The following is a 15,573-nucleotide window of genomic DNA, read 5'->3' as shown; positions in this document are numbered from 1 at the left end:
CTCCCAATTGTTGTTGTTGTGGTCTTCAGTCCTGAGACTGATTTGATGCAGCTCTCCATGCTACTCTATCCTGTGCAAGCTCCTTCATCTCCCGGTACCTACTGCAACCTACATCCTTCTGAATCTGTTTAGTGTATTCATCTCTTGGCCTCCCTCTACGATTTTTACCCTCCACGCTGCCCTCCAATACTAAACTGGTGATCCCTTGATGTCTCAGAACATGTCCTACCAACCGATCACTTCTTCTAGTCAAGTTGTGCCACAAACTTCTCTTCTCCCCGATCCTATTCAATACTTCCTCATTAGTCGTGTGATCTACCCATCTAATCTTCAGCATTCTTCTGTAGCACCACATTTCGAAAGCTTCTATACTCTTCTTGTCCAAACTATTTATCGTCCATGTTTCACTTTCATACATGGCTACACTCCATACAAATTCTTTCAGAAACGACTTCCTGACATTTAAATCTATACTCACAAGGAGGTCAATAATTCTGAGAAAATGTCGTTTATTCCAGAGACCTTGTTTCCACTTAGGCCTTTAAGTGCTTTAAGAAATTCTTGTCGCAGTATCATAATACCATCCCAAGTATATTTTCACTTGTCTTTCTGTAATATTGCGTTCAAGCGTTACAAAGCATTATGCGTGTGACTGATCACATAAGGCTCGCAAAATAGTTACTTGATTAATAAACTGAAATTTGGAAAATACACATTATATACATAATAAAGGGCTACTATAAGCTATATATTAATGAAAAGCTTTCAACAAAATTACGTTTGTTATGTTACTATGATCCACCCCGATAATCTCTGCAACTTCATAAGAACCAAAATCGAATCATGAATTAACAACTTACTTTCTACTCAGTCTAACTTGCACATACTGAAGTCACGAGTTGCGCACGTTCTAAGACAGATCTGAACCCAGACTTTCTCAAAAAAGAGCAAACTAAATTAATCATATCCGAAGGTAAAATCTTAGGAAATTATTTTGGTCCATAAGAGAGATTTTATTTATCACTGCACAGTACTGCATAATGATGATGCTGATAGTTAATATTAGTAAAAATTAAAGCTAAAAGACCGTAGTGGAGAGTATATGTGAGAGAGACAGCAAATAGGGCAATCAAGACCGTGACAAAAGAGCATTTTCTCACATCCTCACATAAAAGGTACGTTGACAATATCGTAATTAATGTGGAACAGTAAGAAAGTACAAGAAATGGCTCTAAGCACTTTGGGAGTTAACTGCTGAGGTCATCAGTCCCCTAGAGCTTAGTACTACTTAGACCTAACTAACCTAAGAACATCACACACATCCATGCTCGAGACAGGATTCTAACCTGCGACCGTAGCATTCGCGCGGCTGCAGACTGTAGCGCCTAGAACCGCTCGGCCACATCCGGCCGGCTAAGAAAGTACAGATAGTTCAAAATTACATGTGGGGACAGAACACTTTTGCTCAGTATTATTCATTCTGCTGCAAAGAGTCATCGTGGGCTGTGATGTTTAATAATAATAATAATAATAATAATAACTGAATATTCCGTCAGTGCTAGACCGAAAATGAGCATAATGTTAAACAGGCAACTCTTTTCTGATGTTCTGCAGTTAGTAATTTGACAAACATAGTCAATATGAAACATTTTGCAAAATCTCAGATATCCATGCAAATTTTTTGAAGTCTCACAACGGGAGAGATTTATTTCATAATGTCAGTAGAACCGATAGTTATATTTCTATATTTAAGGCAAAATTAATTTTGTAGTTACATACTCACTTCAGCCTGAAGTGATCATCAGATGATGTTACAATGTAAAAAGGTTCATAGAGAAACTAAACCAAATGACAATTCAATCTAACTCCTACACCTTTCTATACATGAATACATGAATACGTTCAACAGCAATTCATCAGCTCAAGCTGCTCACAGCTTAAAAACACCCGCGGTCGAACTGTTGGAGCTGAAAACTATTCAGTCGACTTCGCCATAGTTATACGATTAAGAATATTCAAGACATAAAAGTGATTATGAGAGAAAGCCTTCTCAGAGTGAAATCTTGGGACAAATTACTAACAGGATAGATGACGCCTGCCGGCAAACGCAATCTGCTTAACAGCCGGAATGAAGGAATTGATAAACGACGCTTCTTTTAGACAAGTTCGAGCCGACAGGAAAAGGAATCACCAACAAATAAAAAATTAAAGAAACAGGCTGATGAAACATCGTAACAGATGAGAAAGTGTTTTGAAAAGACTCAATTATGGCAGTTGCTTTATTCATATAACTAATGTGTGTATTTCTTGAATTAATAACAATTAATGACGGATATCAAGAGGTTGACTTTCTCTTCTTTGCCTGGGAAGGAACAGCTGCTTATTACTACTCACATTAGAATGCCCTCTAATTTCAAGATTAAAAGATCTGTCCGTTTGGCCTATGTACAATTTCAGTCTGGAGGTACACTTTTGTCCTGCACACACTTGATTTCGAGTGTATATTGTGGAGTACTTTTAGTGTTTCGTGCCTCAATCTGTAAACACCGAACCCTCATAGAACCTCTTTGTTGTCCATCGGTCTCTCTGTGCGGCTGTTAAGAACTCTTTTTCTCAGGAACAGGTAGACGTGTCAAGTCGTGTCAAACACTAAGATCAATGGTCGATGGCAGTGTAAAAATCAGAAACTTCTAAGTCAACGAAATCAACATATAGGTCTATTTATGTCACATATTGTGATAGTCGGAAAACACTCAGATCAAAACCTGTTGGATAAATTTCCATTAATTTACGTCAATGGTCACAAACTTTTTGTTTACCGATTACCGGTTTCGGTCTATGATGACCATCTTCAGATCTATGTTTTATAAAAACAGTGTCCTAATATGCTGCAGCCATAGAGGCATCGTCAAATGTTAAATGCAAAATCAGCACCAACATCATCATCTATATATATATATATATATATATATATATATATATATATATATATATATATATATATATATATATATATACACGAGGCCTGTTCAGAAAGTAAGCTCCGATTGATTGCCAAATTGAAACCACAGTGAACATCAGAAATGTTTTACTTGTAACAATTAGCTACACCTTTCAGCTACTTCTCTACGTAGTCGCCGTTCTGACTTAGACTTTTGTCATAGCGTTGTACCAACTTTTCAATAGCTTCATCATAGAAGGCAGCCGCCAGTGCTTTCCGCCAATTCTCCACGCTGGCCTACACCTCGTTGTCTGTGTCAAAATGTTGTCTTCAAAGACAGCGGTTCATGTGACCAGAGATGAAACTCAGGGGGAGACAATTGCGGACTGTATTGTGGGTAATCTCACATTTCCATTTCAAAACGATGCAGGAGCATCTTCATTGCCCCTGCAGAATGCGGCTGACAATTGTCTTGAAGAAGAAACAGCACGACAGTTATGTAATGTTAGCTGCATAGCTTCAGGCGAAATTTCTCACCAGGCCCTCTTACTTGGCGGCAGACACTATTTTCTAGACATCTTTACGCACTCACTGCGAGCTCAGAAATGGGAAGAGCGACGTGATGCTAACTGGGGTTATACTAGAGACACTACCCAACACATCTGTGCAAAGCTTTATCGGATTTTCATAGTCGTTTCCATTTCGCGACCGATCGGAGCTTACTTTCTGAACGCCTCTCGTATATAACAGCTTATTCACGAGTCATGTTGTCAGTAGCACTCTGCTACTGTGAACATAGCTCGCGCATCTGCTGTTATTTATTTATATTTGACGATGGGGGTGCTGATTTTTCATTTAACGTCTGACGATGTCACTATGGCTGCAGTATATTAGGACACTGTTTTTATAAAACACAGATTTGAAGATGGTCACCATAGACCGAAACCGGTAATCTGCAAACAAAAAGTTTGTGACCATAGATGTAAACTAAAGGACATTTATTCTATATACGGGTCACTGTTTTATTCGTGACAATGTCGCAGCTTGTGAAAACCTGTTGCGTATTTCGCGTTGACCAAGTATCATGGAATTCGGCATGAAGTACTGTCCAACTAATCAGAAACTTATTAATCTGCTATTATATCACACGAAAAAAGTATTTTTTGTCATTATTTATATGACATTAAAATTAAAGTTAAAATATTCCTGAAAGGCCTGAAATTTTCTGGACTGATATCTTGGCAGTATCACTGTCGATAACAGGACAAAACGTCGATAATCTCGATTTCTGCTATGAATGCACTATGTAAACACGCACTTTGTAAGTAGGCTGTTTAGGTTTTTATGTTGGTAACGCCACGTAGCGCTCTGTATGAAAATCACTGGCTGTGCTGTGTGCAGTCTGTGTCTGGTCGGCATTGTTGTAATAATCGCTATTGTAGTGTTGGGCAGTTGGATTTGAACAACGCGTAGCGTTGCGCAGTTGGAGGTGAGCCGCCAGCAGTGGTGGATGTGGGGGGAGAGATGGCGGAGTTTTGAGAGCGGATGATCTGGGCGGGTGTCCATCAGAGAAAGTAAATTTGTAAGACTGGATGTCATGAACTGATATGTATATTATGACTTTTGAACACTATTAAGGTAAATACATTGTTTGTTCTCCATCAAAATCTTTCATTTGCTAACTATGCCTATCAGTAGTTAGAATCTTTTATTTAGCTGGCAGTATTGGCGCCCGCTATATTACAGTAGTTCGAGTAATGAAGATTTTTGTGAGGTAAGTGATTCATGATAGTTATAGGTTATTGTTAGTCAGGGCCATTCTTTTGTAGGGATTATTGAAAGTCAGATTGCGTTGCGCTAAAAATATTGTGTGTCAGTTTAGTGATGATCAGAATAAGTAATGAGAGAAATGTCTGAGAACGTTCAGTTTTGCTCAGCTGTTTGAAAATCAAATAACGTAAGGGGTTTATCAGCACAGTAATTCATTAATTCTCCTAAGGGGAGGATTCAACTTAAGTTTGCACGCAATACTCACTGCGTGAGCTCTACTCGCACGTAGCCAATTTTGTCTTGCTGAGGTATGTTTTTGTACGGAGTCGCCTGTTTACAATCTGCTACAAACACTGTAGAAAAGTACATTTTCTATTCTTCTCTGCGTACGTGGAACGCAATTTCTGATCACACGTACTGGCGTTGCCACGGATACGCAGGCGGGCAATGTTGGCGGAGTTCACGAAGCGAATGGCCAGCCGTAAGTGTGTACAAAACAGTGTAGGGAGGCAACCGTATCGGAAACATAAACAACAGGCAATCCCGGTCTTTCTGCTATCGGTAGCGCGTGCGGAAGGCTTCCGAGTATAGCCCGGAATTGAGAGACCAGTGCGGGGACGCGGAATTTACTTGTAATCTCGCGTCAGTGGGCGGCCTCGTATGACATACCGGTTATGGCGGCAGCTCCACGGGAGCACGTCGAGACCGTGCTACGAGGCCTATCTCCACCTATTCCTCGAACTCGATACACAGACTTGGCCGGGAACCCGACCAGGGTCAGGTACTGAAGTAAATATTTGCGAGACACAGCAACAATGGCAAATAGGGGAAAACCTAGAGAGTAGGAAAGATAGATCTAACTTTGTGGACAATGTTTTTACGGAAAATCTCCGATACCACTGTGAGGATTTGTATTGTTTTAAAGAAAGATGACACTACTTGAAATCAGTAAACATACAAGTACGAAACAAAGCGTCAACTTAGTTCAAAGCGACCAAACAAAACTTCCTTTTTCCCCTCTGTCAATTTAAATCTCAATTATGGAAATGATAGATTAAGCTTTAAATTCAACTTTAGTTTTCTCTTTTCACTAAATGTTAAGACCTGCTTCGCAACACAAAGCCAGAGTTTTATCCTCTGTAAGCTCTCTATATCTCATCATGTTCTACACCTGTTTCAGTAACGTCTGTGTAAATCAACATAGCGCAAGAATATTGGAGGAGAGAGAATTCAGATCCGTTGACTCCGAGTTCAAGTAACTTTGTGGTTCTTACCGATAGAAAGCTAAGGCCAAGATGGAAAAAACAATAAAAAAAATAAAAATAAAAATGAAAAGACCTTAAACAGGAGATTTCAGGTACATGTGTTATAAGAAGTGAACTTAAGTAATCTAAACAGGAACAGATTCACATATATGATGCTTGATTAGGAAGAAATCATTGAAAACTAAAGACCTATACCATCGAGAAATAAATGAAGCTTAAGTGATTTTAAGATCAGCACATAGTACGTCGTTGAATGCCTTTGTAGGCAGCGTTGAACATGCTATCCATCGGAGACAAGAAATAATACACCTATTAATCAAACACCTAAGTAGAGAACACAGAGATATCGTGAACCTAGATGTGATTCCAAAAATGTAACTGAATGACACGTTATAAAGGACAATAGTACAATCCAGAAATCAAAGAAGCACAGAGAAGAAACAGCTGCAAAGAACAGACTGCCTAGAACTGATGGAACTGAAGACAATTCTAAATAATTCAAAATCCGAAAATCACCAGGACTAGATGAAATAAATTCAGAACTGATTAAACACGAAGGAATTCTTTTAGAATTCAGAATTCTACATCTCTTTAATAAGACCTGGGTAAAATATGAGATACCAAAGATGTGAAAACTTACAAAAGACATTCCAGTACGTAAGAATGGCGAAAAAAGTAATACATCTAACTACACGGATAAAAGCATTCTGAATAATGATTACAAAATCTACAGCAACATACCACAGGGAAGGCTTCAGAATATTTCGGATGTAATTTTAATGGAAGCACAACAGGTTTCTGATAGGGAAGTTCATGCACAATGTTTCGCAGTGTAACAGACAGTAAAAAAGAGACGAGAATTTAATCTGTAAACTCACGTAGGATTTGTGGACTATGAAAAAGAGTTTGACGGAATTCACAGAGACAAGTTATGGGGAAAAATGGAGAAAGCGAAACCCTAAACATCTGATCCAAGTCGCATCAAAAAGCCAGTATATGAACACAGGCAAAGGGATAGCACTTATAGTATAAATAAAGCAAAGAGTAAAACAAGGGTGTAATTTTCCACCAACTCTATTCAGTATCAAAGAAGGGAAAGGACATAGAACACCATCAGGCATAAAATTTTGGAGGAATAAACATGTCAACACGATTTTATTCGCTAATGACCCATTTATCATATAAAACAGCCAAGATAAATTACAAATGACGTTACATAAACCAAATGAAATAAGCACAAACTGCAATCTGACTCTATCTACAAATAAAACTAAAACCATAGCCTTTTTAGGTGTTCACCCAGTACGAACTAAAATAGTCCTCATTAATAAACTGGTAGGACAAGTTACATATTTCCAATATTGAAGATGCTCCATATCACATGAACAAGATACGGATGTACTGAAAAAAACTAATATGTACTAGCATATATGTGGTACAATATGGGGAACACTTAATGGAAAAACATGGAAAGAAGCACAATTGAAATTTTATAAGTCAAGGCAGTCCCATATTATTATGTGTGTCGGAAAACTTCACGGCGAGGAAGAAATATTTACGAGAACTAGAAACATCAGAAATGAAATTTCTAAGATTTTTGAAAGGAGAAAATTAGAAATATTATGTGTATTGAAAATGCGAAATTTGGTGATTGTGTGTATGTATGAGAGAGAGTTACCAAATGGTTCAAATGGTTCTGAGCACTATGGGACTTAACATCTGTGGTCATCAGTCCCCTAGAACTTAGAACTACTTAAACCTAACTAACCTAAGGACACCACACACATCCATGCCCGAGGCAGGATTCGAAACTGCGACCGTAGCGGTCGCTCGGCTCCAGACTGTAGCGCCTAGAACCACACAGCCACTCTGGCCGGCACGTTTTTTTTTTTTATAAATAACTGTTTAACCGTCGGTAACATTGGCGAAAGGAGCTAGTGATAGAATAAGGGAAGAATTAGGGAGGCAAGCAAAAAACCAAAATGCAATGTAACACAAATGGAAACGGAGAGACCATGTATTTTGTACGTCGTCACAAAGAATACTTCAAAAGTAATGGAGTATAAACTGTGTAGATAGAAGTTTGGGAAAATCGAAGGCGAGATTGTAAGAACGGGCCCAAAGGCCTGTCTTTGGAGCGGCAGCAGAGAAAGAAGGTGGTGTATGGAAGGTAGCCGTTCCTCATTTCACGTACTTCGATTTGCATTCCTATCAACAAACTTGTTTACCATCAACTCGTGTCGGTATTCGAGGTCGCTAACGCTTGCTTGTGCAGTGGTGTTAGACTCGGACGTACGCCAGTTCGTATCATGACGGTGGTGAAATTATCGCTGCCAGTAAATGGCCAGGAAGTGGAGGACATTTGGCAGCGTACAAAGTTTCTGATCACGAGTTTTTCTGCCGATGTCGAGAGGTTAAATTCGAAAGCTCTTTCAATGGTTCAAATGGCTCTGAGCACTATGGGACTTAACATCTATGGTCATCAGTCCCCTAGAACTTAGAACTACTTAAACCTAACTAACCTAAGGACATCACACAACACCCAGTCATCACGAAAGCTCTTTGCAGTATCTTATGGTGTGAAGGACATGACATTGTTGATCGTAATCCCATCCGTTGCATGGGTACGTTAATCTCGGCAAAGTACTTGGTGTTATTCGAGAGGAGTGGGCTTCGTGCCGACACAGAGTTTCAACACTTCCTTCTGCCATCATCGTACAAGAAACACTATATATGCATCCAGCACAGCCACCCACGCGCTACAAATACACGCAAGACACAACTCTTGCATATCCGCAAGGAAAGGGGTCATTGTGCGTGTAGGAAGAACATTTCTGACTGGGCTGGATTCTCCGAGGCAATATACCTTTTATCCACCATCGTGCTTAATAATAAGTAAATCTGTAAAACCAGGACAAATACGTAAAATACTGAAGTTTAGGTTTCTGCGCAAAGAATAAAAATAGAAAAAGGATCTATTTCTATTAATGTTTCTCAGTTTCTGATGTTAGAATGTTCAATTGCAGGGTTATTCAAAATGCACGAACAGATTTCGATTGTTTATTACAGAGAAATTATGAAAGATAGAAACACATTGCGCACGTCACTGGATAGAGGTAGATTCTAAGTTTTATGTTCGGACAGACACTATACTACACACTAAACGTGTGCACCATGCGTTGTTCGAGAAACATCGGAAAGGTAGTCCATTTCACTACACATACGAATCAGCTAGTCCATGTTAATTGTATCGATAGCTTTAACAATTCGATTCCTCGGATCTTAAAGTGTAGCTGCTGTGTGTGGGACAAAGACTTTGTCCTTTATATATCCCTACACAAAAAAAGAAATATAGCAATTTGTAATGCCTGGTTATTTCAGAGGCTAAAAGCAATGAACAAGAATTTATTGAACACCTCTTAGACTTCAGGGTTGATGGATGGTGTTGCCAAGACAACGCCGCGCCTCAAGGTGAATGTGATACGGGACGTCGTTATGCATAAAACTGGAATCATTGGAATCTTCGTGAAGGTCAGGAAACAACCAAATTTGCAGCATGTCCAGGTATTACATTCCTGTCAGTTTCTTCCGCAGAAGAGAAAGGTTTATATTCTTTGTGAACAGAAACGGCACAGAACACATTCAGTTTCGGTGCGTCTCTTCTACGTTCCAGAACGACGCCAGGCGTTTGTGACCCCCAAATTCTTACTTTACTGGCGGTTTACTTTACCTTATATATGAGACGTCGATTCCTCTGAAAAGATGGGTCTCCCGGGTAAACGGTCCTCTGCCATATCTTAGAGAAATGGAATGCAAAGTTCGTACTTTCTATTATAGTAGCCTTGACTCAATCCATGCAGTAACTCCAGCTTCTAAGACTTAATACGCAGGCGTCGTTTCAGAACACGCGACACCGTTGTCTGATGATGTTGAAGTTTATGGCTGGGCCGTCTTATGGACTTCCGGAGGCTCCGTGTGAACTCATCTAGGGTACACTCGATATATTCAACGGACGTACGTGGCCAGCCAGAGCCCTTCCTTTTGCATATGTAAGATACTTCGTAGAATTTTTTCATGCCAGTTATAAATACGCTTGTGCTGAGGCGGTTTCTTGCTGAATCAATGGCGGAATGGTAGTTACGCTTGAACAATCGATTGAGGTCGCGAAAATTCCAGCACACAAATATTGTATGTTGCTACAGCGAAACAACAGCGTAGCGGTGTCAAAACTTTGTAACTTCTTCTACCCAGTGGCATGCACAATGCGTGTCTGTTTTTAATAGTTTGTCTGTAATAAAGAACTGAAAACTGCTTTTTCTTCTTTTAACATCAACCTGTATTTTGTTTCTTTACACCAAATATCATAACATTTACTATTGATAGTTGTGAAATATCATGAACATTAAGCTTACTATGTGAATTGCCGTTTCTTTATTTTGGATGCCAACTTCAGACGTCATTTGAGGATGGTCTTAACAGCTGATAACCCGTTTGTGATAAAATACAGAACGCAAGATAAATTTAATATAAGGGGCGATGAAAATGTTTCAGATAGAAGGCCGCACAGTCTAGAATCGATATGCGAATCAGGAAAATCGTTTCCAGCATTGAGACAATCATCCCACTGACGCACGAGGTGGAAGATACCGTTTGCTAAAAATGGAACTGAGCGTTTGGCGTCATTGGCCGGGAGGCCCCTTACGGGGCAGGTCCGGCCGCCTTGGTGCAGGTCTTATTACATTCGACGCCACATTGGGCGACCTGCGCGCCGGGTGGGGATGAAATGATGATGAAGACAACACAACACCCACTCCCTGACTGGAGAAAATCCCCGACCCAGCCGGGAATCGAACCCGGGCCCGTAGGACGGCAATCCGTCATGCTGACCACTCAGTTAGTTCTTTGCGTTTGGCCTGGGTGGACCTCACAAGACATCCGTTCAAGTTGATCGTTGATTCTTTGACTCAGTTTTTTTATTACAGAGAGCACGCAGCCCTCTGACCGAACACGCTGAGCTACCGTGCAGACACTATCGGGGCCTACACCGTTTGGTAATACTCCATGACCTGCTGCTTGAATAAGTCCGTAACTGCCTGCTGCACATCCTCGTCCGACAGAATCGTAGACCCTCCAAAGCCTTTTTTAAGGACCGAAAGCGTGATAATCACATGGAGAGAGAGAGACCAAGACTACAGAGCTGCTGCTGCAGCGTCTCTCACTTTAGTTGGCGCAATTTCTGCGTTACGAAATTCGCAGTGTGGAGACGTGCGATATCATGGAGCAGTTCACCCGTTGGCGCAATATTTCACGTCTGTGGTTTTCTATGGACATGCACATTCTCCATTCTCCGATGGAAGTCTGCCGCTGTTTGTCTCAGAAAAGAATAAGAGCCATTCTAGAATTGGTATGAGGATCAAGAAAATCGCCTTGAATATTGAGGCAATCATCTCACCGACACACAAGATGGAAGAAAACGTTTCACAAAACACCGTGTCCTGCTGTCTGAAGATGTCCTGCTTCGACGCATTGTGTAGTAACGTCGCCATAGTTTGCGTTTCAAAATATACTGCACTCACGTCGGAAAGAAGCGAATACCACATACACTCCTGGAAATGGAAAAAAGAACACATTGACACCGGTGTGTCAGACCCACCATACTTGCTCCGGACACTGCGAGAGGGCTGTACAAGCAATGATCACACGCACGGCACAGCGGACACACCATGAACCGCGGTGTTGGCCGTCGAATGGCGCTAGCTGCGCAGCATTTGTGCACCGCCGCCGTCAGTGTCAGCCAGTTTGCCGTGGCATACGGAGCTCCATCGCAGTCTTTAACACTGGTAGCATGCCGCGACAGCGTGGACGTGAACCGTATGTGCAGTTGACGGACTTTGAGCGAGGGCGTATAGTGGGCATGCGGGAGGCCGGGTGGACGTACCGCCGAATTGCTCAACACGTGGGGCGTGAGGTCTCCACAGTACATCGATGTTGTCGCCAGTGGTCGGCGGAAGGTGCACGTGCCCGTCGACCTGGGACCGGACCGCAGCGACGCACGGATGCACGCCAAGACCGTAGGATCCTACGCAGTGCCGTGGGGGACCGCACCGCCACTTCCCAGCAAATTAGGGACACTGTTGCTCCTGGGGTATCGGCGAGGACCATTCGCAACCGTCTCCATGAAGCTGGGCTACGGTCCCGCACACCGTTAGGCCGTCTTCCGCTCACGCCCCAACATCGTTCAGCCCGCCTCCAGTGGTGTCGCGACAGGCGTGAATGGAGGGACGAATGGAGACGTGTCGTCTTCAGCGATGAGAGTCGCTTCTGCCTTGGTGCCAATGATGGTCGTACGCGTGTTTGGCGCCGTGCAGGTGAGCGCCACAATCAGGACTGCATACGACCGAGGCACACAGGGCCAACACCCGGCATCATGGTGTGGGGAGCGATCTCCTACACTGGCCGTACACCACTGGTGATCGTCGAGGGGACACTGAATAGTGCACGGTACATCCAAACCGTCATCGAACCCATCGTTCTACCATTCCTAGACCGGCAAGGGAACTTGCTGTTCCAACAGGACAATGCACGTCCGCATGTATCCCGTGCCACCCAACGTGCTCTAGAAGGTGTAAGTCAACTACCCTGGCCAGCAAGATCTCCGGGTCTGTCCCCCATTGAGCATGTTTGGGACTGGATGAAGCGTCGTCTCAAGCGGTCTGCACGTCCAGCACGAACGCTGGTCCAACTGAGGCGCCAGGTGGCAATGGCATGGCAAGCCGTTCCACAGGACTACATCCAGCATCTCTACGATCGTCTTCATGGGAGAATAGCAGCCTGGATTGCTGCGAAAGGTGGATATACACTGTACTAGTGCCGACATTGTGCATGCTCTGTTGCCTGTGTCTATGTGCCTGTGGTTCTGTCAGTGTGATCATGTGATGTATCTGACCCCAGGAATGTGTCAATAAAGTTTCCCCTTCCTGGGACAATGAATTCACGGTGTTCTTATTTCAATTTCCGGGAGTATATATCCCCTTGCCTATATGTCGGTGCAGATATACCCGCTTCCAAATCGAGCGATGTTGTATACATGCTGCAGCGACGCCAACAAAGGTAATAATTTTGATCGCCCTTTACAATAACGAAGCTTCTCTATAGGTGTGGGACGTCGCGAACTCTAGCACAGCGTTACGCTGCTGTGGGCACTTACGGGAGTCGCAGCAAAGAGCCACAGCTCTCATTCAAGCCGGAATCAAGTACGGTCTCTTTACGTAAGTAAACCCCGGAACATTCCAAAGAACCAGTTGTGTGTGAATTCGTTCTTTTTGTTTAAGAAGAGCTCGGGTTTTCAGTTTTGTGAGCATAAATCTCGATCTTCCTTGATTTTTCATGTTATCTTTTCGCAGTGGACAGCTGGCGGCCGAAGTGGTTTCTCAGCGACGGACTGTAGGCTGGGGAGCGGCTGCCGGTTCCGGCATATCATCGCATCAGTCCACATCACATCGCATCAGTCCTCATCAGCGCACGCCACGGCCACGCCCACGCCCAAAAGGGCTCGCCACGCGCGGCCCGCCCAACCGCTCCCACCAAATGACCCAGATCTGCCGCCCTTAACAAACTGCAGGCCTATTGTCTCATTTGAATAGGCAAGCAATTTCGGCTTTCCAGCAATCATCATGTATACAAGCAGAAAAAAAATGTCTGTGAATTTAGTAATATTTATTCCACTCCATTAGGCCGTCTTATACAGCAACCGTATGTGGAATATTAGAATTACAAACGGTCTTGGTTGCTACTCGTTCTTTTATTGCAACTTGTTTCACATTCGTGGGACATCGGCGGATTATCTATAGGGGTAACAATATAAGCAAAAATTATGGCTATGTTGTACCTTGCACGATTCTAAATGTGAATAAGGAATTGTTACTAAGCTTAAAATTTTCCATTTTACAAAAATTTTAACACAAAGAAGCGGCTTCGCGCTATACTGAAGCACACGTTGAATCAGATGTGTCCGCTGATACCTTTTCTTTTTTCAGCAACTAAAAAAAAACATAAAACGGGTCTGTGCTTGATTGAAGCACACATCGAATTTAATGAATCCGCAGAAATCTAGTCGATAGCAAGCAATGTAATGTCGCGTAACCGCGGGATAGAACGTTAAATAAATAATAAAAATGAACGGGACATACATTAATGAAGTCGTACTAGCAAGCCAGAACTGTGCAACGTCTACAATAAATTGGATATTTATCAATGTTTAGAATGAGATTTAGCGAACAACTGCTACCCGAAAAGGTCAAGTAAAGCAGCACTCTACACTTTCTGAAGACTGTGGGGTACCAGCCACCTACGCTTGATGACTGCAGCTCGGCAAGGCGAAAAGTCTTACTTATACGGGTGGTTGAAAGTCTGTCTTATGTCACTTATTAAAAATTTTGACATAAATTTGTTTATGCTCTTTTAATGTGTTCCATTTCGTTTCATTAATCCTTCCCCCCACACCCTCCCAAGTGATTCATCTAAAGACTCGACTGTAAAAATCGAGTCGGGACTCGCTATTTTAAGAATCTGTTTTATCCCCAGTTCCTGGGGTGACGCCCATGTCTGGTAGTTATTTACGGTTTTATTTAGTTGCGGTTGGTGTTCATATACTGTCTAATTGGAGTAATTTTAAGGTTTCTTTATGTGCGACTGTGTTGATTAATTGTAACTGCTTAATTTCATTGTAATGATTCAACCATTTTAGATCTGTTTTGTTAGCATCAAATACGCCGGCAAACACGACTGCTTTGAGCGCCACCCATGTACGTCCTCAGTGTATGCAAGCCTCATTCCATCGTTCGCCTATCTGCCCTCTTGACCTTCCTGTCGTCAAGTTACGGTGGCTGCACCGTGTATTACGTTTAAAAATGTACACTTATTTGTGAGTGTGGTCTTGCCATTGCAGCCGGCCGAAGTGGCCGTGCGGTTAAAGGCGCTGCAGTCTGGAACCGCAAGACCGCTACGGTCGCAGGTTCGAATCCTGCCTCGGGCATGGATGTTTGTGATGTCTTTAAGTTAGTTAGGTTTAACTAGTTCTAAGTTCTAGGGGACTAATGACCTCAGCAGTTAGAGTCCCATAGTGCTCAGAGCCATTTTTTTGCCATTGCACCATGCTGGTACGACTTTGTTACGGCATGTCTCGTTCATTTTGATAAATTGTTTAGCATTCTACCCAGCAGTTATACGACGTAACATTTTTAACTAGGTTTTTGCGGGTTCATCTGATTCTACGCTTACTTTGATGTAGCACAGAACCGTTTTATATATTTTTTTTAAATGTTGTAAAAAGGAAAATTTTAAGGTCTGTAGCAATCCATTATCCGCATTTAGAATCATGCAGGGTAAGTCCATACCCTAACTATTGCTTACGTCGTTATCCCTGTGTATAATCCGAAGATGCTCCACGAAGGCGAAATGCGTTGTTGATAAAAGAACAGGGCGCTACCAAGAGTGTTTTATAATTTAAAATTGGTGAACTGGTTTAACATAAATATGGTAAGCCTCTCATTCGTTTCTGAATAAACACAATACTTAACTGATAGTTTAGTGAAAATA

This window comes from Schistocerca serialis, chromosome 8 (assembly GCF_023864345.2).
Source record: "Schistocerca serialis cubense isolate TAMUIC-IGC-003099 chromosome 8, iqSchSeri2.2, whole genome shotgun sequence".
In the NCBI taxonomy this organism is placed as follows: domain Eukaryota; kingdom Metazoa; phylum Arthropoda; class Insecta; order Orthoptera; family Acrididae; genus Schistocerca; species Schistocerca serialis.
This window is presented reverse-complemented; position numbering follows the sequence as displayed.